Raw genomic sequence first — 24,396 nt, forward strand, 5'->3', positions numbered from 1 at the left:
AAACCTATAAACCCTATGTATCCACGCAACCAGTATGGCATATTGCTTTTGTAACATGTCCATTGTAACAAAAACCTACAGACGGTAATATTGTCACAAATGGCCTCTTTTTCCCACTCGTTTTCAATATTTCTTTATTTTAACAGTTTGTTTCTTGAGGGATTTACAAACATAATCCATTGCTGAATTTAAAATGTTGTCTACTTTTCAGAAATATATAGCTCCCCTGGCTTACTAAAGTGGCTGGTGGCCATTTTGTGTAGTTAGTGTCCATAGGCCTGCATGTTGCTGGTTGACCATGCAGCCATTTTGGGTAGCCAATCAGTATGTTTTTGCCATAGGCCTGCATGTTTTTTTGTTGTCCATGTCTCCTTGCTTGTTGTTCGACTATGTGGCCGGTGACCATTTTGTGTAGCCACTCGGTTTCCTTTTGCCATAGGCATGCATGTGTTCTTTGTTGTGTTCATGTCTCCTTGTTTGTTGTTGTTGTTTTGAGAATGTGGCTGGTACCATTTTGTGTAGCCAGGCAGTGTGATTTTGCCATAGGCCTGCAAGTGTTCTTTGTTGCCCATGCATCCTTGCCTGTTGGTGAACATGTGGCAAGTGCTTTAAATAAATCCTTTTTTCCCAGTTGTCATAGCCATTTTCCAGGGGCATTGAAGAGGGCTATGTCTGTTTTTTGTTAACTTTTTTACCTTTTTCCCTGATATTACTTTACTGTGATTGAGGATCATTCTAGTTTGTATGTACAGGGGAAGATTTACAATAACTGGCGCATCCCTGAAAGTCAGCAGGGATGCGCCAGTTATTTTGCGTGACGTTAGAAACCGCAAGGATAGACAGATGAGTCACGCGTATAGGTGATGCAACGTTGGAGTCGTGTCGCAAGTGCGACACAACTCTAGCACTGCACAGGGGCGGCCTATACTTGCTGTTCTGCCTCACTCCTTATGCCTGCTACAAGCAGGCATACATTTTTGACGCAGCGGGGTCGTTAAAGTGACTCAATGAAATTTTGTACATTTCACTGCGTTACTTTTACGGGGCTTCATTGCGACGGAAAGTCCACCCTGCATACATTATACCTGACATAGGTATAATGTAGCGCAGGGCATTACAACAAGACGCATCTCACTAGATGCGTCACGTTGTAAATATGTCGCATAGTGGCATATTGTTTACAATGCCGCTGCGTCACAGAAGTGATTCAACAGTGTCGTAAAGATGTCGCAAGGGGCTTGTAAATCTGCTCCACAGTGTTTAACATGCATTTTCTCAATTTTCCCAAGCCCCTCCTTGCCTCCCAAAAGATTTCTGATAGTCACTTGTGAAACAAAAGCAATTACATTAGTCCCTGGCCTGCATCTGCACCACCATCCCGTGATAAGTCTCTGAGGCCAGAGGCACACACAATCGTTCACCTTTTTAAGGATTATTCTTTTTTTCCCTGGTCTGCACGCCCGACCTGCCATAGATCTTTTAGACCACACACGCAGACCAGCATTCACCTTTTTATGGATTATTCAGTTTTTTCTCTGGCCTGCCTTTGCACCCCCTGCCTGCCATTGGTCTCTTAGGCCATAGGCACAAACCAGCATTCATCTTTTTAAGTTTTTTTCAATTTTTTCTCCTGACCTGCGCCCCCTGCCTGCCATAAGTCTCTTAGACCATAGGCGCACACCAGCAATCACCTTTTTAAGTATTATTCAATCTTTTTCCTTTGCCTGCCCCTGCACCATCTACCTACCATAGGACTCGTAGGCCATAGGCACAAACCAGCATTTTTCTTTTTAAGGATTATCCCTTATTTCCCTCGCCTGCATGCCCTCCCTGCCATAGGTTTCTTAGGCCATAGGCACACGCCAGCATTCACCTTTTTAAGTATTATTCCATTTTTTTTTTCGCCTGTCCCTGCACCGCCTACCTGCCATAGATCTCTTGGGACATAGGCGCACACAGGCTTCAACTTTTTAAGGATTATTCCTTTTTACCACCTGGCCTGCAACCCAGTCTGACATAGGTCCCTTAGGCCATAGGTGCACATCAGCAATTTACCGTTTTAAGGAGTATTGCTTTTTTCCACCTGGTCTGCACCCCTTGCCTGCCATATTTCTCTTAGGCAAGAAACAGCCATTACAACGCGGGCGCTACTACATGATAACTTTACATTGAGGCCTTTACGACGTGCCTACCTTAACCACGCAGGATTTAACAACTCATATGCCTTACCACGCATAACTCTACAACGAATTTCATTTTAAAGGAATGATTGGTAAAGGCATATGCATGGTAAACTTTAGTAGTTCAGCCCAACATATGCGTGGTAAAGGTGAGTAGTACACACCTGGTCACTCCATGAGGCCGATTTTACTTATTTTCTTACTCTCCAGGCGACTTATCTCATTTCACATACTAATGTGTTTTGCTGACAGGATGTACATAATTGAATCTCTTTAATAGGATAGTAAAAAATATAGCCATGGACACTCGATCAAGAGGCATCATTACGAAGGCTGTTGGTATTTGCGAACAGTTGCACTTTCAATATAAAAAGGCAGTTATGATAAAAGCACTGATTTGGCTGAGTCTTCAATGCTTAAAAAAAGTTTTTGAAGCTGCTTGTGAATGGAAACCGAGGTAATGGGAAGATTGCCTTATCAATCTCCAGAAGGCACCAGCCCAAAGGAGTAGCCTATTTAAAAATACACTGGCCTTTTTAGTTTCTGAGCACAACTAGACAACAGGAACCCTAAAGGATAACCAGAAAATGAACTTTTGCATGTTCAAAAATTCACTGGCCTGAGTCAACAAGTACCCTAACTCCAAGGTAGAGAGTTTGCCTTTATCTTATCTCTCACTGCACAAGCACATTGCATTCCACCTACCTTAACAGCTTCAACCTTTAGAGTCTGGAGCGGTGACTTGTGGCATGTGGAAGTGGAAAAAAAAGCTAATGGTGGCTCCAAAGACTTTTCTGATGTGTGTTCTTAAGATTAATTTTGACCGGCTAACAGTCCCCCTCAGGGGGATGTATGATGGTACCACGCGTACTTTTACAACGCGTACCGTTACACCGCTACTTTTACCACGCAAGTCGTTACAACGACTTGCGTGAAGGGGCGCTGGAAAGTAAATTTTTTAATTTACTATTCCAACTCCAGTCCCCGTGGACTCTAGGGAAAGGAGTTGGATAGTAAATTAAACTATTTACTATCCTGGAGCGCCCCCCAGCGCTATGCGTTGTAACGACATGCGTGGTAAAAGTAGCGTGGTAACAGTACCGCGTTGTAAAAAATGCGTGGTAACCGTTGTATACCCCCTCAGGGTTCATATTAAGGGTGGGCGTAGTTCACGAAGTAGCGCTACCCGTAGCTACGCAAAGTGCACTTCGCAAGCTACGCATAGCACTACGCGAACTGCGTCATAGCATGTTCGCACTGTGAAAGATGTAATTTTCAATGATTGCACAGTGCTGACAAGCATCCGGCACTGTGCAATCATTGAAAACGACATCTTGCACAGTGCGGGCTGTACTTTTCTGACGCTCGAGTAGATTTTTACTTGAGCTGCAGCTTTCTCAATGCGGACTGATAGTTTCTCATCGCGAGCAGTCGCGAGCATGCACGACCACTCGCAATGAGAAACCTGACCTCCCCGTGTTGAGAATCTCGCCGGGAGTTTTACTTTCTATGCTCGCGATCGGCAACTTGATGGTGCTGATCGCGAACAAGGAAAAAATGTCTTGCGAGTATGTCATTTTGCATGCTCACGGTCGCCAACTTGACGTTGAGGACCGCGAGCAAGCAAAAAATGACTGCTGCACTACCCTTTGCTATGCTACGCTACGCATGTTTGCACTGTGCTATGTGCAGTTCGCGTAGTGCGAAGTTGCGCAAACTAAGCAAGCGTAGCGTAGTGCTTTGCCCAGGGTTAGTACATATTGACCGATGGCGAAGGCTAGCAGTTTGCTGCCTTTATGATTTCTTTATTTAATTCAGATAAGGCTTATTAGATAAAGATGATGATGCAAAGAAGTTCATGAATCAACCCGGGCTCTGAGATGGGATAGCGAACTCGGAGGGCATCGTTTTAAATTCCACACCACTCCCTGGGAAGCAGGGAGTTGGCGGCTGCTGGGTTGCTGCAACAACGGATGGAAACTTGATTCCGTGCGCGTTGAAAGGAGAAAACTACAATACCGGCTTAAAGCTGAGTGTGCATCAGGTAAACAGATCCACTCCTCTTCATTCCAGTAAAGCATTACAGCATTAAGCACAATTTCGAGGTAAAAGTATGCATTGTAGTGGAATGCGTGTTTACTGTATGTGTGGTAATGGCACTTTTAATATGCCGTAATAACCTGGTATTTGTAAAGCATGAACAATTTACCCCCTAAGGGTTTCAAGGCGCCAGGGGCTGTCAGGAAGATTACGTGAGCTATTGCCTGGAGTCATACTTTTTTTTTGACTGGTTGTACTTGAGACTGTGCCTGCTCTGGTTTGCTCATTATGATTATTGTGCCTTGTTTTTGTCATTGTGCCCGTTCTCCTGCTGCTTCTCTTTTACTGGCTGTACTTGTGACTGTGCCTTCTTCTGGTTTGCTTATTGTGCCTTGTTTTTTCTTCGTTTTGCTCTGTTTCCCTTCGTTTTTCCTGCCCGCCGCTGCTATCCCTGCAGCCCCTCCCCCCTGACGGTTCCCGCTCCCACCTCCCAGCTGCACGTCACTCCCCTTTCCCTATTTATTCGCGGCCGCTGTGCGGTTGCACCACTGGTGAGCCAAAGGAGTGCCCGGTGGCGACCCGACCGTGACCAGCGCCAGAACCCCTGGATCTCCAACCACGCACCACTACGATCCTGCTGCCCTTCTCGCACTCAACCCAAGGAGGAACAGCAACTGCCAGCTATCCGCTTCCCATCTATGACTGTAAGGCAGTGGGCTCAGCACTGAACTGTGGGGGTGAACTGTGGGGGTTTGAAAACTTGGATGGCCTCCTGACTACGGCAGTGATGTAATGAACCTTGAGGGGGCCCCCCTGCTGGGTACGTGAAGGGGCCCCCTTTGGACTCAATCTAGAGCTCCCCAGTAGAAGTAAGGTGCTGATGGGCCCCCTGGAGGGTGAGGGCCCCCCCGCACCGCGGGGGCTGCAGGGGCCTGTGTTACACCCCTGGACTACGGAGAACAAATTCCTGAGAGCTTTGGTATTACATCCACAGATCACTACCCTTCACCCACTCGGGCTGGACATGGGCAGATCCTCCATCAACGAGAAGGCAAAGCTACATCCCCTCTTGTTCTGGCTGCACCTTAGGACTACTCCTGAGTTGCTCCCATATGCTGCTGCCTTATCCAAAGTAATTGCCCTCAATTGTTTCAAGAACATTGGACGGTTTTAAAAACTGAAATCCCTGCTTACTGCAATTGGGCTAGAGGGATTGTGGGATGCTAGGGATCTTGCAATGCTCCCCAGCTGCAATTTAATTAAGAAACAATACTGCAATTGGGTGGCCCAGTCTTCACTAACTTATCCCTGCTGGGCCGTCTCACATTGGACTTCTTGGAGTTCAAATTGGCAAGTGAATTTCAGCAATATTTGGAGGCCATACCGGTCCTTCAGGATATGAAGCTATATATGCAATTCGGATTTGACTCCATCCTGGTGAATTCTCTCATAGCCTCTTGGCAAAAGTCCGCTACTCCATCTCAGTTTTGTCCTGGATGTCCCTCAGTTGTTGAATTACTAGATCACATATTTTTTTTTTTTCCACTGTATCGGTCCCCGAGATCCACATGATTAGCACCGCTCTGTAAGCGCTTTGGCACCCATAGTCCTCGAAAAGCACTGCACATTTTAAAATCTGACACTAGTTTGCTGACAGCTTGTGAAGTTGCTAAGTTCCTCAGAAGATCCCTGTTGAAAATGTAAAATGTCTGTAATTTCTATCAAGTTATTATTCTTAAGTATTTTTAAAGTCTCCTTTTTAAATGTTATACAGTTTATGTGCGATAGATATTCACATTTTTGTCTCGACTATTGTGGCACTTTTACTATTGAGACAACATGGCGGGCCATGCTGCTGACCTTTTGTTCGATATATGTCCTTGTTGCCTCAGTTTTAGGTGCTCCAAAAGATTACTATTTTAACTTTTTTATTATTGTTTAGTTACAATCCTCTAGAGTTTATCATTTAACAGAATTTTAACGTATTCCCGAATGCACTTTATCTCTTCAGGTACTGTATGAATTTGGACTTTTATGGTCTGAGGACTGAAATAATGTTTATGATGATGATATATTGAGGTATAATTCATGAATTTACACCAAAACTGGATCAGATCATACACTTGGTGGGGCAGATGTGGTGAAAGTGGCACCAGCACACTGCAGGATCTTCTCTTACCTTAAGCAATAGCCAATGCCAACCCCACTTACTCACCCACATATAAAAGAGATACATATATAACATAATTCATTAACAACATCATTCAGGCCTTGTGTTGATTAAATGCTTAACCTTTTCTTAAGTTCACTCCTCCTGCCTCGAGGATTTCGTAAATTTAGTTTTAATTGTTTTAATAAATTAAGTAAATACTAGCTTCCCATTTCTCATAAGTTACTTCTGGTAGTTTTTGTAATAATATCAGGCCATTGTGTCAACGTGGTAGTCTGGTGTCAGTCTTTGATACGTTATGATATTATTAACCCACTAACTCAGTGTTTTCGTTCAATTTAGTTTCTGTGATCTATAATCCTTCTGAATAATCCTATAGTTAGACTTCACCTAGGTGTGAGTGGGACCTCGCTTGTGATGCCTTCTCTGTTAGCGTGCAAGCTTGATACTACTAACAACATCATTAAGAAGGCATCTTGGGAAACTCTGCAATAAGGGTTTGGAAGAATGAGAGAGGTAACAGCCATAGCTTTTTCTATTCAGGAAACTAAGAAATGAAGTAACTAGTCTAGTTAGGAACTTATACTGAAGATGAAGATTTTTTTATGTATGTTGTAGGCCAATGGTCAATATAGTTACAGAGGATAGCAGGACAAGGGTACAATGACTGGTACAGGGCCGGCTTTAGCACTGGTGGCGCCCAGTGCAACAATTTTTTTTGTGCCCCCCCAATGACCACCTCCGCCACGGATTCCCTCCCTACCCCCCCTTAACAGTGTCCATGACCTCTCTCTGATGTATTTAATTAATTTTATAGCGTCAGTCATAAAAGTGAAGGGTGTCAGAGCACTTTACATACTACACAAATTACACAGATATAATGAATCATAGGTGTGTAAATCAGTGTATGGTAAATGTTGCATAAGACAGATGACAACAAGGGGTGGATTCACATGCCATCCATACAGATAGGCAGTACAGTTGAAGTGTACTTGGTCTGGAGAAGCACAAACTGCTATTTAAAATGTATCACAATGGATTGGGGACCTCTTTAATAACAAGAATTGGTTTGTACCCAAATTAACCCTTTTTGCAACATTAGAATAATGAAAGTCTGCACGCAGTTCTTTTTGTTTTTAAATATGTTTATTGAGCAGCTTGTCAGAACAATAAGCAAACCCTAAAGAGAAGGGGTGAACAAGTTGTCTGACCTAGTATGTCCTACACAAGCCATTTTTTACATATCAGAACAAACCTCGAATTGCAAATCAATCCACTCCCCCACACTCCCCTCCCACCCCGACACTAGTATATACAATTGTGACATCTGGCAACAGTACAGTGTGGCACCTTATAGTCTTAACGAGCCATCCCTCACATCCCGGCCCGTATACAGCATTCACCTGATCAGAAGATTATGTCGAATCCGGATTTGCAAGGAGATACCCAGAGAGGGGAGCCCAAACGTTCTTTGGTCGGGATGCTTCAGGTAGCTCTTCCGCATATATTTACAATTGGTCCCTACTATACAGTAACTCATGTAACCACTTTTTAATCGTTGGTACAGCCTTTCCCCCCAGCGTTGTGCTACCGCTCTCTTGGCAAACAGGGTAGATATTGCCACCTATTACAGGGCTTAAGCTTCTGCACCCAGCCCAGTAGACATACTTCAGGCACACTTCCAACAGGTTCCATAGTAATCTCAGTTAACACTTGCGTGACACGTACCCAAAATTTGGAGATCCCACCAGAAAGACTAGGCTAAGTGCATAAAATCCGCGTCAGCATGGCCGCAACGCACACAACACGCACTTTCACGCAAAGCCAAACCTACATAATTGCGTTGGTGTGTAGTAAAGTTGGTGTAAATATTTAAAATGGATGATGCGGAGGTTGCAATTTGCGGTCAGGCGCCTGTTAATGCAGAGCAAAACCTCCAGGCCCCAATGTCAGTGTAGAGGACAGGAGAACATTCCACCTGTTATAAGAGGGGATTCACTTTTCTTTCATTCCCGAAGAAACGCATTATACAATTTGGTGAGTGTGCCGCTTCGGTTTCCCCCCCTAACACCGCTCGAAGGGCCGGTAGTGCTCGTGGTTCATTAGGGAACTCGGGGTAAATGTCCAGAATCGCCTGCCACACGTAAGTAAACCCGAGCATTAATCCGGTTTCCCGACCCGCCTGCAGGTCAGACAAGGTCTGAAATCTACCCTGTTTATAGAAGTCCTCAACATGAGTAATCCCCACCGCATTTAATGTCTTCCGGGCAGTCGATTCCTAATCCAACTGTGCTCTATGCACACGAGTTTCCCAGGCCATGCAGTGAACCGGGTTAATTTCAGTGCGTGGGCCTCCTCCCCCTTCCATTAACGCAGCCGCCATCAGGGGCAACAGCAGTTCGGAGTCTGCTTCAATTGCAGTGTGCGGTTGAAACCTCTGGGGGAAATACCAAAAATGCGCAACCTGCATCTGGGCGCATAGGTAATATAAGCACATATCGGGCACCTCAAACCAGCCTCAGTCAAAGGGCAGAGTCAATACATTCCAACTGCAACTGAACTTTTTACTCCCCCAGACAAATGTGAAAAGGGTTGACTGCAGTGCAGAAAACAGTGCTCTGTTCAGGCGGATAGGAATATTAACAAATAAGTAAAGAAGTTTAGGCAAAAAAAGCCATTTTAATCAACGCTATGCAATCCGCAAGTGAAAGAGGAAGTTTAGCCCAACCCACAGCTTGATCTGTGATTTTATCAACGATCCAGCCATCCTTAGGCGTGATCACCACCTCAGGGTCCCTATGTAACCATATGCCTAGATATTTCAGTGGGTCGACCAACCATTTCAAAGGCTATTCTAAGTCAAACTCTGTGGTACCTGCCGTTAGCGGAAATACAGTAGACTTAGCCCAGTTAATACCCAATCCCAAGTACCGCTCAAATTTGACATATTCATGCAGGAGTGCAGATAAATTTGTGGCGGGTTCTGCGACATAGAGCAGCATGTCGTCGGCATATAATGACAACATCAAAGGTCTCTGCCGAAACCGCAGCACCGCCAGAGCATGCATTTGGCACAGGCTGCAAGCCAGAGGCTCAAGTGCCAACGCAAATAGCATGGGCGACAGGGGGCATCTCTGCCACGTGCCACGTTTAATAAAATAGGGAGCGGAGACCCGTCCATTCACATGGATCCGTGCTACTGGTGCAGTGTACAGGAGGTGTATTCATTTTAAAAAGAACGGTGGTAGGCCCATCCCCAGCAGGACGGTAAACATGAACTCCCACTGGAGGAAATCAAAGGCCTTAGCCGTGTCAAGGAGCACGGCCACCGACTGGAAATCCTGCTCAAAATAATGTACAGTAGGGGCGTGGCTTGGCAAGATGGACGACCAGACGTAGTTTGTCTCGGCTCCTGGTCCGTGCTCGGATCCTGAACACCTACCTGCGGTCCTTTGGTGATTTATTGGCCGAAATTCAGGTTGCCGGCATGCTGATTACACGGGGCACGGATTGAGCAAAGCAGATTACCAAAACCATGGTCCGGGATCCGGCGAGCAGCTCACTTACAGTGTCCAGCATTCACCACAAAAGGGGTGCCTGGGACCTCCATTGAGAGCCGTGTGACGCTGCTACAGCAATCGGGAGAGAAGATCGAGACTGAGGGCCGGATTCTCGCCCCTGATCCCACCTAGATTCCGCACTAGTGTACTAACCTGCACAGGTGCTGGCGGGAGCGAAGATCCCCGAGGGCTGCGGGCGATTACGCAGCACCCGTCCAGTGCGTGGGGCATGACAGGACAGCCGGGGATATACTGACGGCGTGGTTCAAGGTGTCCACCAGAGAATCGAGAGTGGCCTGCTCTTTCACCCACGGCTGCCAGGATCTCGAAGGGAAGCGCATCGCCGGGCGGCTCTCCACGCCAGCAACGGGACCCACATCGGCTGAGAGGCCGCACTGCCCCGGGTGCGGGTGCCGGGGGAGTGGTCAGGAGAGTGCTGGCCGTTCCTTTGGCAGCTTTGGCACTCGATACGAGTACATATCATCGCGGATGGCTGAAACCGGCTGCCATGCTCGACCTTAACATGGCGGCCGCCCTCTAAGCAGGACCACCGATGCAGACCTCCTTACCAGAGAGCGGTGTACAGACTCCCACTGGTGACCCCACGATTGAGACTACTGGATCTCAAGTGGCAACGCTTCCACAGGAGCTCCCCCTGTGGGCGGAGGGGCTGAGATCCGCTTCTCTGCGAGACCCACGGTGAGGCGGCCTTTTTGGGAGTTCACCGGACTTTCCTCACCAGGAGCAAACCCTTCCTGAGGATACCACCCTGGTCCCTCCACAGCTTGTGCCACACTTGATAAGGTAAGACCGGGGGGGAGGGAATACACGTGGTTACGTGTTGGATGCCTGGGCGAGCTGACATCTAAGTAGCTAAGCGGGAGCATTGGGGGTGACTGCTCGTGGTCTCACTTTACGTACTCTGGCCCTCAGCTGTCGCCCTACTTGTGAACAGAGTCTCTTCATCAGCTGGCCCCTACCCCCACAGCCACTGCTTACTGCCAGCTCCTACTTGCCCTTATGCCGCCAAAGAAGGGGACAACTAAAGCAACGCCTACAGTGTCTAATTTCTTCACTCTGCCTGACAAGCGACTGCTACCAGAACGAGAAGCTAGCGTAGGCGCCATGGCTCTCACCAAAGACGATCTTCTAGCCATGCTACGAGACTTTAAGGTGGAACTGCGTGATGAACTAATTCAAGACCTCAGGGCCTCGCTCAATCAACTACGAACTGACCTTACAGGGCAACTCACTTCCCTACAACAGGATGTCGACTCCGTGGGCACGAAAGTAGTGGACCTGGAAGCTCACACTCAAGAACTGGATATGCGTGACAACATCTGCACTCTCCGAGACCAACTACACCAGACGCAACTCAAAGCTGAGGATCTTGAAAATAGGGCACGGAGGGAGAATCTCCGCATCCGGGACCTGAAGGAGGAAGCGGAGGGACCGGACCTCGAAGCCTTTTTGGAGGGTCTTTTCACCGAGGTCCTTAGCCTGCAGACCAGAAAAATAAAGGTAGACAGAGTGCATCGAGTCAGTGGATTGGCGACCGGAGAGAAGAAGCGACCACGAGACGTTCTTGCCAAATTCCACCCCAACAAAGCTAAGGAATCCGTGCTACTTGCCGCCAGGAAAAAGGGAGTGATCTTCTTCCAAGGCCACTCTTGCACCATCTTTCAGGACTTGGCACTGGCTACACTCGCCAGGCGGCTGCTCTTTCATCCCATCACATCAAAACTCTGGGACAAGAACATCCACTATCGTTGGACGTACCCGTTTGTTCTCTCTTTCGAATTCAAGGATAAACAACGACACAACTCTGATCTGCAAGAAGGGCTTAATCTCCTAAACCTGCCCTCTGACTCTCTTGAACCCAACCAGAATAAATCGCAGGCTCCATAGAAATACGGGCCTCTGGCATATCAATGATCCGTCGCCTCCTGGAGAGACGGCAGATGAAGGCCTCGTACTCCTAGCGGCGATGATATCCAACTTCTGGTATACGACCTGGCGGCAGTGGCTGACTCTCTCGAGTCCAGATGACCTTGGAGAAACTGAGAATGGGGGTGAATCAGACGTTGGGGATGATTTTCAGCTGATGTACGCAAGGACACACCTGGTCCCGACCAATTCCACCACCAGTTCTCGGTGGAGCCGACTCCTAAAGCCCCCACATGCCTTCCAGCCACAGTTGCTCACTTGCCGCTCTGCTTTGACCAGAGCCGTGACCCCCGTATCTACGGGGTGATCCTGGCCAAGTCTCTTGGTTTCAGGAATGGGGTTTACTGCTGGGTCATGGGCTCGGCGGTCCTGCCTCTCCGCCGCCTGATACCTGTGGTTCCGGATACCACGGGTTCCTTTCTCCTGAAGAACTGCAACTCTGCATCTATCAAGGGAAACTGCCGGACAAGCGGTGATCTCGGACATGCACCGACTCTGGTATCAATGCCCTGTGATCTCACTGGGCCTACCCAATGACCGGACACTCTCCGCCGCAAAGACCCATGACAGCTGCGCTGTCGGCGCGCTTATGAGAACAGACTTTTGATACCGCCATACAGGTTGCCTGCATTATTATTGATACACATAATTCCAAGAACTGTTCGGGATGGGCGTGGACAGGGACCCCAACCGTACTGGCCCAACATCGTTAAAATGGGGTTTCAGCAACCCACAGCTGGGAGCCTGCCAGCACATCCACCACCGCTGACACTGGTAATGTTCGCTCCAGTTTGTTTTCTGTTTAGGGAGGGGGTTAATGGGAGTGGTGGCTTTTTAATGTTTTATCATGGTGGCCATTAGACCCTGGTTCTATCTTAGACTGTACACACACATAGGCTCTACTTCATCTGCACAGGTCCAGACTACAATCTGCGATGCAAAGTATAGCTATGTCAGGAGGCGAGGGGGTGGTCACTTCACTTAGATGGCAGTCACTATCGGATTGTGGAATGTGAAGGGCCTTAATTCCCCCCCCCCCGAAGTGCCAAAGGGTCTGGAAGTATCTCATTGATCATCATATAGACATAGTGGCTCTTCATGAGACTCATCTCGCTAGGGCCGAGGACACCTGCTTCCGACACAAACAATACCTTTTAATGTACAGAGCCTCCGCTCTTACTAAACACAGAGGATTGGCCCTCCTCTTTCATACCTCCACCAAGTGCCAGCCCCTTGACATCCAGACTGACAGAGAGGGGCACTTAGTCATGGTTAAAGGCTCTCTAAAAGGCACATTATGCACATGTGTGGCAATATATACCCCAAATACAGGTCGGAACGCTTTATTACACACATTAGTTGGGAAGATTGAAGACTTTGCAGGGGGACCAACGCTTCTAATGGGTGATTTTAATCTCACTTGGCAACCAGACCTTGATAGCATTCATCCAACTCGGGCGAACACGGGCTCCTTCTCACAGACTCTCGGCAGAAGCTGCAAGATTTAGGCCTCGTTGACGCCTGGCGTGCTCTCCACCCTCAGACAAGTGACTTTACATTCTACTCACATGTACACCGCACATATTCTAGACTGGACTACATCTTTGTCAGTCAGAACCTTCTGGGAGCACCACCGACAGCCAAGATATTCCCCATCTCCGTCTCGGACCACGGCCATGTGGCGATCCACTTACTCTGGAGCAATATTGCCTCCACTACTCCCAGGTGGTATTTTCCAGCACCCCTCACGAGAGATAGGGTGCACTGCATATCACTTATTTTTTTAAGTTGAATCACCCCAGCGGTACATTTACGTACACTAATTGGGACGCGTTTAATGCAGTCTTTGGGGGGAAATGCATTGCCCTTAATTCTATCCTGAACAAACAACGGACCAAGGAGAGGGAGGACCTAGAAACAGAACTAGCCACCGTCGAGTCCTCTCATAAAACTAACCCTACTAGAGGTACATTTCAAACTCTCTCTGCACTAAGGGGCAAACTATGAGCCATCTATAACAATAGGGCTGAATTCACGCTCCTTAAAGTACGACCATTTCGGTACTCACAGGGGGATAAGATTGGTAAACATCTTGCTTGGCAGCTCAAGGAAAAGAGGGAAAGAGAATACATAGGAGGTATACAAAGGGCCGATGGGGTCGTGACACGTAAAGATGAGGACAAAGCCGCCCTCTTTAGTACCTTTTATGAGACCATATACACTGAGGACCATCTAGATCCATGAGCACAACTCGACTATCTCCAGGCATTATCGTCAGACTGGAATGACACGCTTACTGCCCCTATCGCACCCGAGGAAATAGCCGCCACCATAAAGGCTCTCAAACCACACAAGGCCCCGGGCCCAGAAGGCTATACAGCCCACTTTTACAAAAAGTTTGACCCAGACCTCATTCCCCACCTCACTCAGCTCTTTAATAAGATGGCAGAAGAGGGAGCGACCCCCAGCTCAATGGCTGAGGCGGTGATCACAATTATACCCAAAAAAGGAAAGGACCCGCAACTGTGCCCATTGTCCTGCCCTATTGCCCTTATAAACTTAGATGCGAAGCTCTACCCCTCTATTCTGGTGACCAGACTGAATGCCCTAATGCCCTAGCTTATCCACTCCGACCAATCGGGATTCACTGACGGTCGACAGACGCATGACAACACCCGGCGCATAGTGCATCCTATTGAGAAAGCTAACAGAAAGCACATCCCTGCAATACTAGTTGGGTTAGATACCGAGAAGGCTTTCGATCGAGTGGACTGGGGGTTCCTTTTTACCACATTAACAAGATTTTGGGTTTGATGCCAAATTCCTTACTATGCTTCGGGCCAACTACATTCAACCTTCTTCCAGGGTACAGGTCAACGGAATTCACCCAGAACTCTTCTCCCACACCCGAGGCACCGGCCAGGGCTGCCCCTTTTGCCCCTATTAAGCTCCTATTATGTGGCTATTTCCCAAAGGCGGTCCTTAGACTGTCTTATTGACAATTGATTCTGCTGTGTGGCATCTACCTGATAATCCAAGCGCCAGGATACCCGAAGGGTGGCAGTTGCGCTATATAAGTGCCTAATACAATACAATACAATACTATTATGTGCCCTCAGCAAAGAGCCCCTAGTGATGTCCATTAGGGCAAACCCAGAGATTCATGGAATCCCCTTTAGTGGAGTCCAACATAAAATATCACTCTTTGCAGATGACGTACTACTTTCCATCACTGAACCCTCCCGGTCCCTGCCTCCACTGCGTCTGGAATTGGCACGCTTCAAGGTGGTAGCGGGTTCAAAATCAACCTGGGCAAGTCCTATATACTCAATCTTACCCTACCGGAATCCGAGGCACGAGAATTACAGAAATACACCCCCCTTCAGTGGACTTCCACTTCACTCCTATACTTGGGGTCCAGTTGATGCCTCATGTGGAAGGGCTCTTTCAGGCTAACTTCCCACCCGCACACAATTGGACTTAGCGCGGTGGAAGCCTCTCTTCATATTTTGGCAGGACGTGTCCACGCTGTGAAAATGACACTCTTCCCCAAACCTTTATGCTTATTCCAAACCCTACCAATAGAACTGGTAAGAGACTTTCTCCCTAGGGTCAAATCTCTGATTTTGCAATATATTTGGCAGGGTGGCAGAGCACGTATTTCCTTTTCGGTATTATGGCATTCACGCACGGAGGGAGTGGTGGGCTTACCAGATATTGGTCTCTACTACAAAGATGCCCAGCTGCGAGTACTGACGGAGTGGTCCAAGCATGAATATGAGAAGCACTGGCTCCACATGGACCGCTCCATGACAGGAAGATCTATTTGGGACCTTATCTGGCGCCCCAAGAAAGAAAGATCTCAGAACGCCTACATCAGCACTCCCACCCGCACCAGTTTGAGAGTATGGAACACTATTTCGAGAGGCGAAGGTTGGACCTCGTTCCCATCACCCTATACGCCCCTCCACTTTAACTCAGAATTTCCTCCAGCATTACACAAAGGTCCCTTCGATGACTGGAAGGACCGAGGGTGCCTGGCGCTGACACACCTGTTCCACAATAATGACCCTCCCACTTTTGACAATTGCAGACGTGACTATGGCCTAGAGAATTTAGAAAATGTTCATTACCTCCAGCTTGGCCCTCACCCCCCACATTCGAGAAGCTGCCACGCGCCCCGACAAAATTTGAGACCTTCGTCCTCAACACCAGTTCTATGGAAGGGGTGATATCCTTTCTGTACAATCATCTACTCACCACCACACACTCCCCCCGGCCACGATACATGACCATGTGGGAAGACATACTGCAGCGAGACATAACTGACATAGAGTGGGCGGGACTATGGTCCGATATTAGTAAATTTAGCCACTCCATAGACCTCCGTGAAGCCCATCTTCAAACTATGATGGACTGGTACCTATACCCTGCAAAGCTCAAGACGATTTTTCCACACACTTTTGACAGATGCTGGCAGGGATGTGGGCTTTTAGGTGATTTCCAACACATATGGTAGGATTGCCCTTCTGTACACCCATTCTGGGAACAAACCATAGCACACATTCAAGATATGCTAGGCTACCCTATCCCGACCACTATTGCCGAATCTCTCCTGGGTATCAGGGACACCACCCTTAAGCACCAAACTAAGGCTGACAAGGCCATTTTGTGGATGTGTTTAGGTGCAGCCAAAGTAACCATATTGGCTGCCTGGCATTATCAGCTCTGGAGACCGCTCTGTCTCGAACGACTATCCGATATCTTTAGGGATGACTATAAAAACTTTAAGTACAGATGGGGCCCGCTGGTCACATTCCTTTCACGAGGTTACCCCTGGCTGTCTGCCCTCTGTCTATGCAGGACATGAATCTCTTTCAATTTTAACCTACCATTGAATTGGCTTGGTAGTTTGGTCTGCCCTGTTCCCATGATGCACTGGGCCAGGGGCAGACTAATTTGCATGTAGCCGGGTTCTGAACTGGGATGGTGCAGTGAGCTAAAAAACGGTGATGGATCAAGCCCTGATCTGTTGACTGGGTAGGAGTGTTCTGCTTAATTCAGATACTCTGTCCATCACCACCCCCTTTTCTGAATCCTCTGTCTATGCAGGACATGAATCTCTTTCAATTTTAACCTACCATTGAACCACCGATTCTGTAAACACTAGGATCCTCATACTGCCGACACCATACTGTGGGAGGGGAGGGGATTAGTTTTCCTTTAATTAGGAGTTTGTTGGGGAAGTTTCTTACTTCTTGACTTGGTCCTCCCCGTTGGTCGGACATGGATACCCTCCGTCACAAAAGAAAGACGGACTGGGCTGTTTCCTCTTGTATTCCTTGAGCAAAGAGACCTAGTCCAGGCCCCCTATTGTTCGAAACTGTACTTTCTTCTTAGCGTTATCACATGAGGTATGGGCCCAGACATGTCTCTTATTATCTACCACCGTTTAGTCTCGTTCTTTACAATTTGCAATTGAAGCTCACTGCGCTGAGCAACATGTGATGTCATACGATGTATTACTACAAAATGTCAATAAACAAAAGTTTGACAAAAAAAATTAATGTAGAGTAGAGAAAATAGTGTGGAGATTGTTCATTGTAGACCTTGAGGGCACAAACCTCGATCGGTCCGCTAGGACCAGTTTGGGAACTCGTGAGTAGAGCCTGGCTGCTATCATCTTGGCCAATATTTTGGCATCAATGTTTATAATAGAAAGGAGCCTGTAAGAGTAACAAACTTTTGCCTCCTAAACTGGTTTCTGAAGCATTACCATTAAAGCCTCCTTAAGGGAGGGGGCGCTCTCCTGAGTCTTACACCTCACCAAATACCTCTAGTAGGCGCGGCTCAAGAACATCTACATGAGCCGTTTAAAATTCACTTGGGAGACCGTTTAGCACAGCTGTCTTGCAGGTCAGGAGAGACATAATGGCCTGCTTAACATCAACTTCGTCAAATGGTTGTGTGAGTACTTCTTGATAATTTGGTGGTAGGCAGCCTAGTGCCACATTTTCCAAGTATGCATGGATATCCTCCACCACCGGCGGTTCCTGGTCCCCATATAAGTCTGAATAATAGTCCAGCACTACCTTGCTGCGCTACCCTCTCCCTGTCCAGCAGTTCGGTAATGTAGGCCTGGCTACGTGGCGCAGCCAACTTCTGTGCCAATGAGCAGCTAGGGCGTCCTCCCTCCCTATAATAACAGGCTGTGCACCTCCGGGATCTGTGCGCCATTTCTTGATCCACTGTCTCGTTGTGCTCAGTTACCAGATCATGGATCGCGGCCAGCGTCTCCTGGGCTGGATCACGAGCATAAGCCCGTTCCAGTGTAGCTATTCCCCCGCCAGCTTTTGGATTCTGAGGCATAGATCTCGAAGGACGCCCGCCTGCACACCAATACAAACCCCGCAAATAGTAACGATAAATGCTTCCCCAAAAAAAACCTGATTTTCGACCGTCCCAACATTTTCCCCGAAAAAAATTTGAATAGCCTCACCAATTGAATGCCTAAACACCTGGTCCGTAAAGGATGACGGTTGCAGTTGCCACACAATTGGGGTTTTTCATAACCAGGAATCCTTAGCTCTAAAAGAACGGGTGAATGATCCGATAGTGTCTCAGCTAGGTGTTGGACCTCAATAACCCAAGTGCAAGCAGTCTCCGACAACAACCAATAGTCCAGCCGGGACCACGTACCATGTACCGTAGAGATAAACATGCTCTCCCTTGCCCCTGGGTGCCTCATGCGCCAAATATCATGTAAGTTCCCGGCTTCCAGATTGGATCAAACATATTACGGCGTTCAACGTACAACCGACCATTGTGGATTCAGCGAAGTCACTTGGAATAACTTTAGACAGTAACCTCAACATGCAAAAACATATCAACAAAGGTAGCCAACCTTCAGATAAACACATTGAGGAAACTAAAACCCTTCCTACCACACAATGACATTAAGCAGGCAGTACAAGCTCTGGTTATACCTAGACTAGAATACGGTTGCGTCACCCTTTGTGGCCTGCCCAAAGCATCAACTGCACCCCTTGGAGCCTCAATCAACACTGCAGCAAGACTCATAACTGGATCTAAACATAGCTCCCACATCTCCCCCGACCTTCAATCCCTGAACTGGCTACCCCTAGATGCTAGAATTCAGCTGAAAATTGCATGCATGACGCACAGAGCCTTACATCAAAAGACCCCTAGTTACCTTGCACAGAAACTGACGATCTCTGGTGGTTCCAGATACTCAAGAAATGCGGAAAAATTACTACTGAAACCACAAAAATTCCATAAGAAAAAAACCTATACCATATCCTTCTCTGGGATGGCACCCAGAATTTGGAATGCCTTACCCCCTGAAATCAGACTTAACCCGTTCCCTACTGCTTTTAAAAAGGAAGTTAAATCCATCCTCATGGCTAAATGCACATGAGCATGGTCTGCTGAATCAATGTGATGAAAGGCAGCTAAGCTCTGAACCACAAGACACTTACTGATGCCAAATATAACTACATTGTTTTTCTTTATTATATTCTTTGTACTTCTGTGTGGATCTACTCTTATTGCCTGTATATGTAACATTTACTGTTTGTATAGCGCTCTGATATCCGCTAGGATCTTGAGCGCGCTTTATAAAACTTCTCAAATAAAAAAAATAACTAAATAAACGACCAAGTGTTAAACCCCCCTCCCAGATAATCCATTTGGACCATGTTCATTGGCCAAGTGCACACACGCACCCCAGAGCGTTTCATGCACAATGGCTAGCCGGCCTTGATCATCTGCCTCTGTGCCATGAACCTGAAAAGGGACTCCCTTCTTGACAAGTATCATCAGCCCCCGGGAATACGAAGAATAGGATGAGACAATCCGAACCCCTGCCCACCGAGTTCCCACATTCCATTCAGATAGCGTAGTATGATTAGTCTCCTGTAGCATGCTACGTGAATATTTAACCAGTCAAGGCACGCTATCACAGTTCGTATCTTTTTAGGACTGTTAAGACCCCGTACATCCCATGTGAGAAATCTAAATGTACCGCTCATAGGGCTCAGGAAAATCGTAAATACATACATATACTTAGTACATTATTAGGAACATTGGGCCAGGAGTCAACAATATGGGTCTTCTTGGAACTGTTAAGGCCACATACATTCCAAATTTTGAATTTAAGAGTACCAGTCATGAGTTTTGAAGAAGCTGAGATCCATAGATATACAAAGGACATTATTCCAAATCTTGTGCCAGACGTCAGACATAAGCAATCAGATAGTGCCAACTGTACCCCACCCATCTCCCCTCACTGACCCCCAACACACTTCAGCCTCCCCAACGTGCCAAAGCCATCCCATTGTTGGTAAATTAATCCCCACCAAAAAGAAGTGACCCAACTTAATCCTACCCAACCCAACCAACAAATTAATACAAGTAAGCACAGATGGGGTACTCCCATGAGGGGGGGCGTACAAGCGCATCTAACCTCCCATCTAGTAGGAGGTGGCTGAGCAGTCATGGTAGCTATGGCCTTCACACAATAGTGCAGTGTCCCCTATCCTCCGTTTGGAGAAAAGCATATATTGGCATTAAATCTCAAACATAACCACCTGGGAAGAAAAGGAATAGTTAGAGGCAACAATGCTACATTATACTGAGACAATCATCCAAACCGCAACATATATAACAGGCTTTTATAGCCCCACTGTTCCTCAGTGTCTGGAGGCACCTGAGACTCTCGCCTTGCTTGTTTCAAATGCTTAGCGTGTTCAAAGGCCGAAGATTTTGAAGTCCGCCTCAGGACCGATGCGCAGATGAGCAGGGAATAACATAGCGTTAGGGATCACTTCAGAGTGTGGAAACTTTTTAAAGGCAACAAACTCCCTCCTTGCAGCCTGCACTGTGACTGTGAAATCAGGAAAGAATTAGAGGGCGTTGTCCTGGTGCACAATGTTCCCCTTGTTACGGGCCATACGTAAAATCACATCTCGATCACTATCATTTAACTGTCGCGCTATGAATGGGCGAGGTGGAGCACCCGGAACAGGCCGCACCATTAAGGATATATGCGCCCCTTTGACTATGAACATAGGGTACAACTGTTCAACGCCAAAGATATCCTATATCAAGTTCTCGACGTAGAGTTCCATCTTGCCAACATTTGTGGATTCTGGGAGACCCGTTATGCGAATGTTGTTACGTCGGAAACGGACCTCCAAGTCCTCATTCTTACCCTGGATTAAAGAGAGAACCTTCTGCATGTTCAATGCCTTCCCTGCGACCTTGCTAAGTCCGTCCTCCTTCACAGACACCCGCTGCATCACTTCACCCATGCGAGCACTGTGTATCTCGAGTTGCGCTGACATATGGTCCAAGCCATGATTCACTGCAGCCATAGTTCCCTCTATAGACTGCTAACTGGGCTGCATGGCCTGTAGTGTTGTCTCGAGGGTAGGTGGTCCAGCAGCAGGGGCATCAGCCTCAGAGTACGAGGCCACTCTCTGCCTGGTCTTAGAGGATTTGCGTGCCTCAAATGTGATCCGAGGTAAGTTGAGTTTTGTCCGTTCGCCCCATAGCAAGATACAGCACCTGTCCGCAGGCCCAACGAGCTCAACTATAATGATTCTGGCAAACCGAGATCCCAGAGGGGCGGTGTCTACAGTTAGTTAGCCCCTCATATCGTAAATATGGGAAGCTCAAGTACCACTGTTGGGGGGAGCACCACATATCTGTTGGTACACGAATGCAACAGATGCTGAGATTCCCTCAAAGATGAGCACCTCGCCACCTAAGAGATGCCAGTACAGTGCAAAAACTCAATAGGGGTCCAGGGGCAGAATGGATAGTAGCCTGCCAAATAACAGTCACGAGCCAATAGATAAAAAAATAGGGGGACCCTTCTCTTCACGCAAGTGTGGAAAGCCACATAGGGAGCCCAAGAATCAGCGGATGTTCCTCCGTGGATCAGCAGCTACGCTGCACCCCGGTCTTCAGCGCCCATTCCAGACCAAGGCAATGCAGGAACCATGAGTGAGCTTAGGCGGCCAGTCGTCCCTTCGAGCCGCCACATTGGCGAATTGCCACCAGCGCAGTCCGCCCCCCGTGCACTCGCATGCTCAGATACAGCTCGCAGGCCGTGACCCGACCCCCAACCAGCACCACCTCCATGGACACTAGAGAGACTCTGCCCGGCTGAGCCTTCAATCCGCCTAATGTCCGCCTTCAACACTACATTTTTGGTACTGAAGATCAAGCGCTTCCCCTCTCTGGAGTGCCCTGACCGGATTGGGGCAGGTATCGCTGCATGGAATCACTGAGGCACTTATTGAACGAGGGAGACAGATCACGGCGAACATCACCTAAAATGGCAGCTCCTGCATTGCCCTGAAATCGGCGCCAGAAGGAAATGTTGGTGTACAGTATGTGACTTTTCGGAGGGCAGCCTTTTGTCAATTAAAATAAAACAGGCTGCGCTAAAAGCAGTACAAGAGCAAAAGACATACTGCTGTCATATGAAGAAACAAACTGCCCATTTATTTATTTTTGCTAATAAAACCCACCCTCTCCACCCACAATCCTCTCCCCAAACAAATAAATTGGCCCAATCTCTAAAGTACTTCCAAAGTCCTTGCCCTCCCAATTTCCACCCTGTCCACCCACAACAAAAGTCCGTCCCACCAAAGAACATATATCAAAAAAGGGCTTCATAAGGCATCCAGGCTGGTGTGAGGTGTCCCACCTTTTGGCACAGCAGCGCCAGGTCCTGTAGGACATGGTGGAGGAGGTGGTCTGTGAATGATGAGGAGGGAGGTGTGGTGTGCCACTGGTCGGGAGCAGTGATGGATCCCAGCTGCCCTCGGTGCTGGAGATGGTGTGGCCAGGATTGATGCTCGCCAAGCTGGCTGTAGAGACTGGTGGCAGTGGTATGTGATTCCGTCTCCTCCTCCAAAGCCCCCAGTCAGTGATATTCGGCCTGGATGGCCTCTATCCGGGGGCACCACAGCCAGTCATCTGTCTTCTGCCATGATGGTGGACCAGCGGGAGTAGCTGCCCCCCCTTCACCTGCGGCCTTCTGAATTGGCCCTGTGGGGGGACCCCTCTTTCCAGACATGCACAGTGTGGCAGGCACCAATCGGAGCCTGCCACAGAGTGCACAAATTTCCCCAGCCATACCTTTCATGAATTAGAGCCTGTGTCCTCGTTTGGAACGCAGGCTCCTATTGAAGTCAATAAGAGTCCAACCGAATCGTATCCAAAAGCATCTGGATACATCAAAATCGCTCGGTCTGATTCACCCGATTTGAGTCGTTAGAAAAGCATTCCGGAACTGAATCGGTCTGAATGCTTTCCAGATGAGATCGTAATCGGCCCCTAATTCTGAAGGTAGAATTTTTGACCAGAAGCACAAAAGCTATCCGCCTGACGATAGTACTTCAGCCACAGAGAAAATTGAATTTACCAACTTAGAGCTTTTCCTGTCAAAACCAGCAGTTTCAGAGGGACCTTGTACAATTGCTATCTTTACTCAAGAGGACTTGATGCAGCTCTTAGCCTTTCTTTGAAAAAGTCAGAAGGTAAAAACTCTGACTTGGATGACCCGCTTGGTGTTGCCGACCTCTGCTATGTTGTGGTTGATTTGAAATTGGGTCTCGGTCCCGGTCACCTGCAAACAGTGGTTTCTGATTGGTGCATTATAGTTCCTTGACACTATTTGTCTTAAACATTGCTAATTCATATCTCTGCACCCCCGCACCCCTGCCCCATATGATTTTTGTTGTTTTGGTGTTTTTTTTCTTAACGTTTAGAAATAGGTTGTGAGAATTTTGTTGAGGTGTGTTTGACTGCCTCACTGTTTTAGCAATGCACATTTTCCTAAGTTTAGTCTGGTTACTGTTTGGTGTAGATGCCATGGGTTGAGCCCAGGTTTAAAATATTTAACCTGTGTCTTACCTTACAGAAATTTGAGACATGCTACTTGGATAGGACTTCCATCCTTCTCAACTAATAATCCATTTTGTTACAGGCACCTTTTATGGATGAGGACTAAACTGTAACCTAAAAGAACTGCCCAGTTTTAGGAAGCATTGACAGTTGAATTAACTAGGTTTGGCAAGATGCAAGAAATGAGTGCCCATTTTCTTAATCCAAGCCCTCACTTTACTCTCATACATATTTTGGCTCTCATGTTGATTTTTTTTATGCTATTTAAACATTTAGAAGGTGCACTGTTTTTCAATTCAGTACATTTTAATGATTGTCAGTAAGATGGATTGTTTTCTTGTTAAAGTAAAAGAACAAGCTGTACCCCTATGGCAATTGCGGCCTCCTGAAAGCCAAAAAGTCTTTAGGTACTTTTCAGAATCATTTGATCTAATGCAGTGAAATACAAGGTCCTACACAACAAAGGATGATCATTTTTATACACCGTAGAAAAAGGTTCTTGTTTCCTAAAAAATGTGCAAATTGAAGTTCCAAAAAGCAAGTAGATCAATATCAACAT

The sequence above is a fragment of the Lissotriton helveticus genome, chromosome 2_1 (genome assembly GCF_964261635.1).
Source record: "Lissotriton helveticus chromosome 2_1, aLisHel1.1, whole genome shotgun sequence".
In the NCBI taxonomy this organism is placed as follows: Eukaryota; Metazoa; Chordata; class Amphibia; order Caudata; family Salamandridae; genus Lissotriton; species Lissotriton helveticus.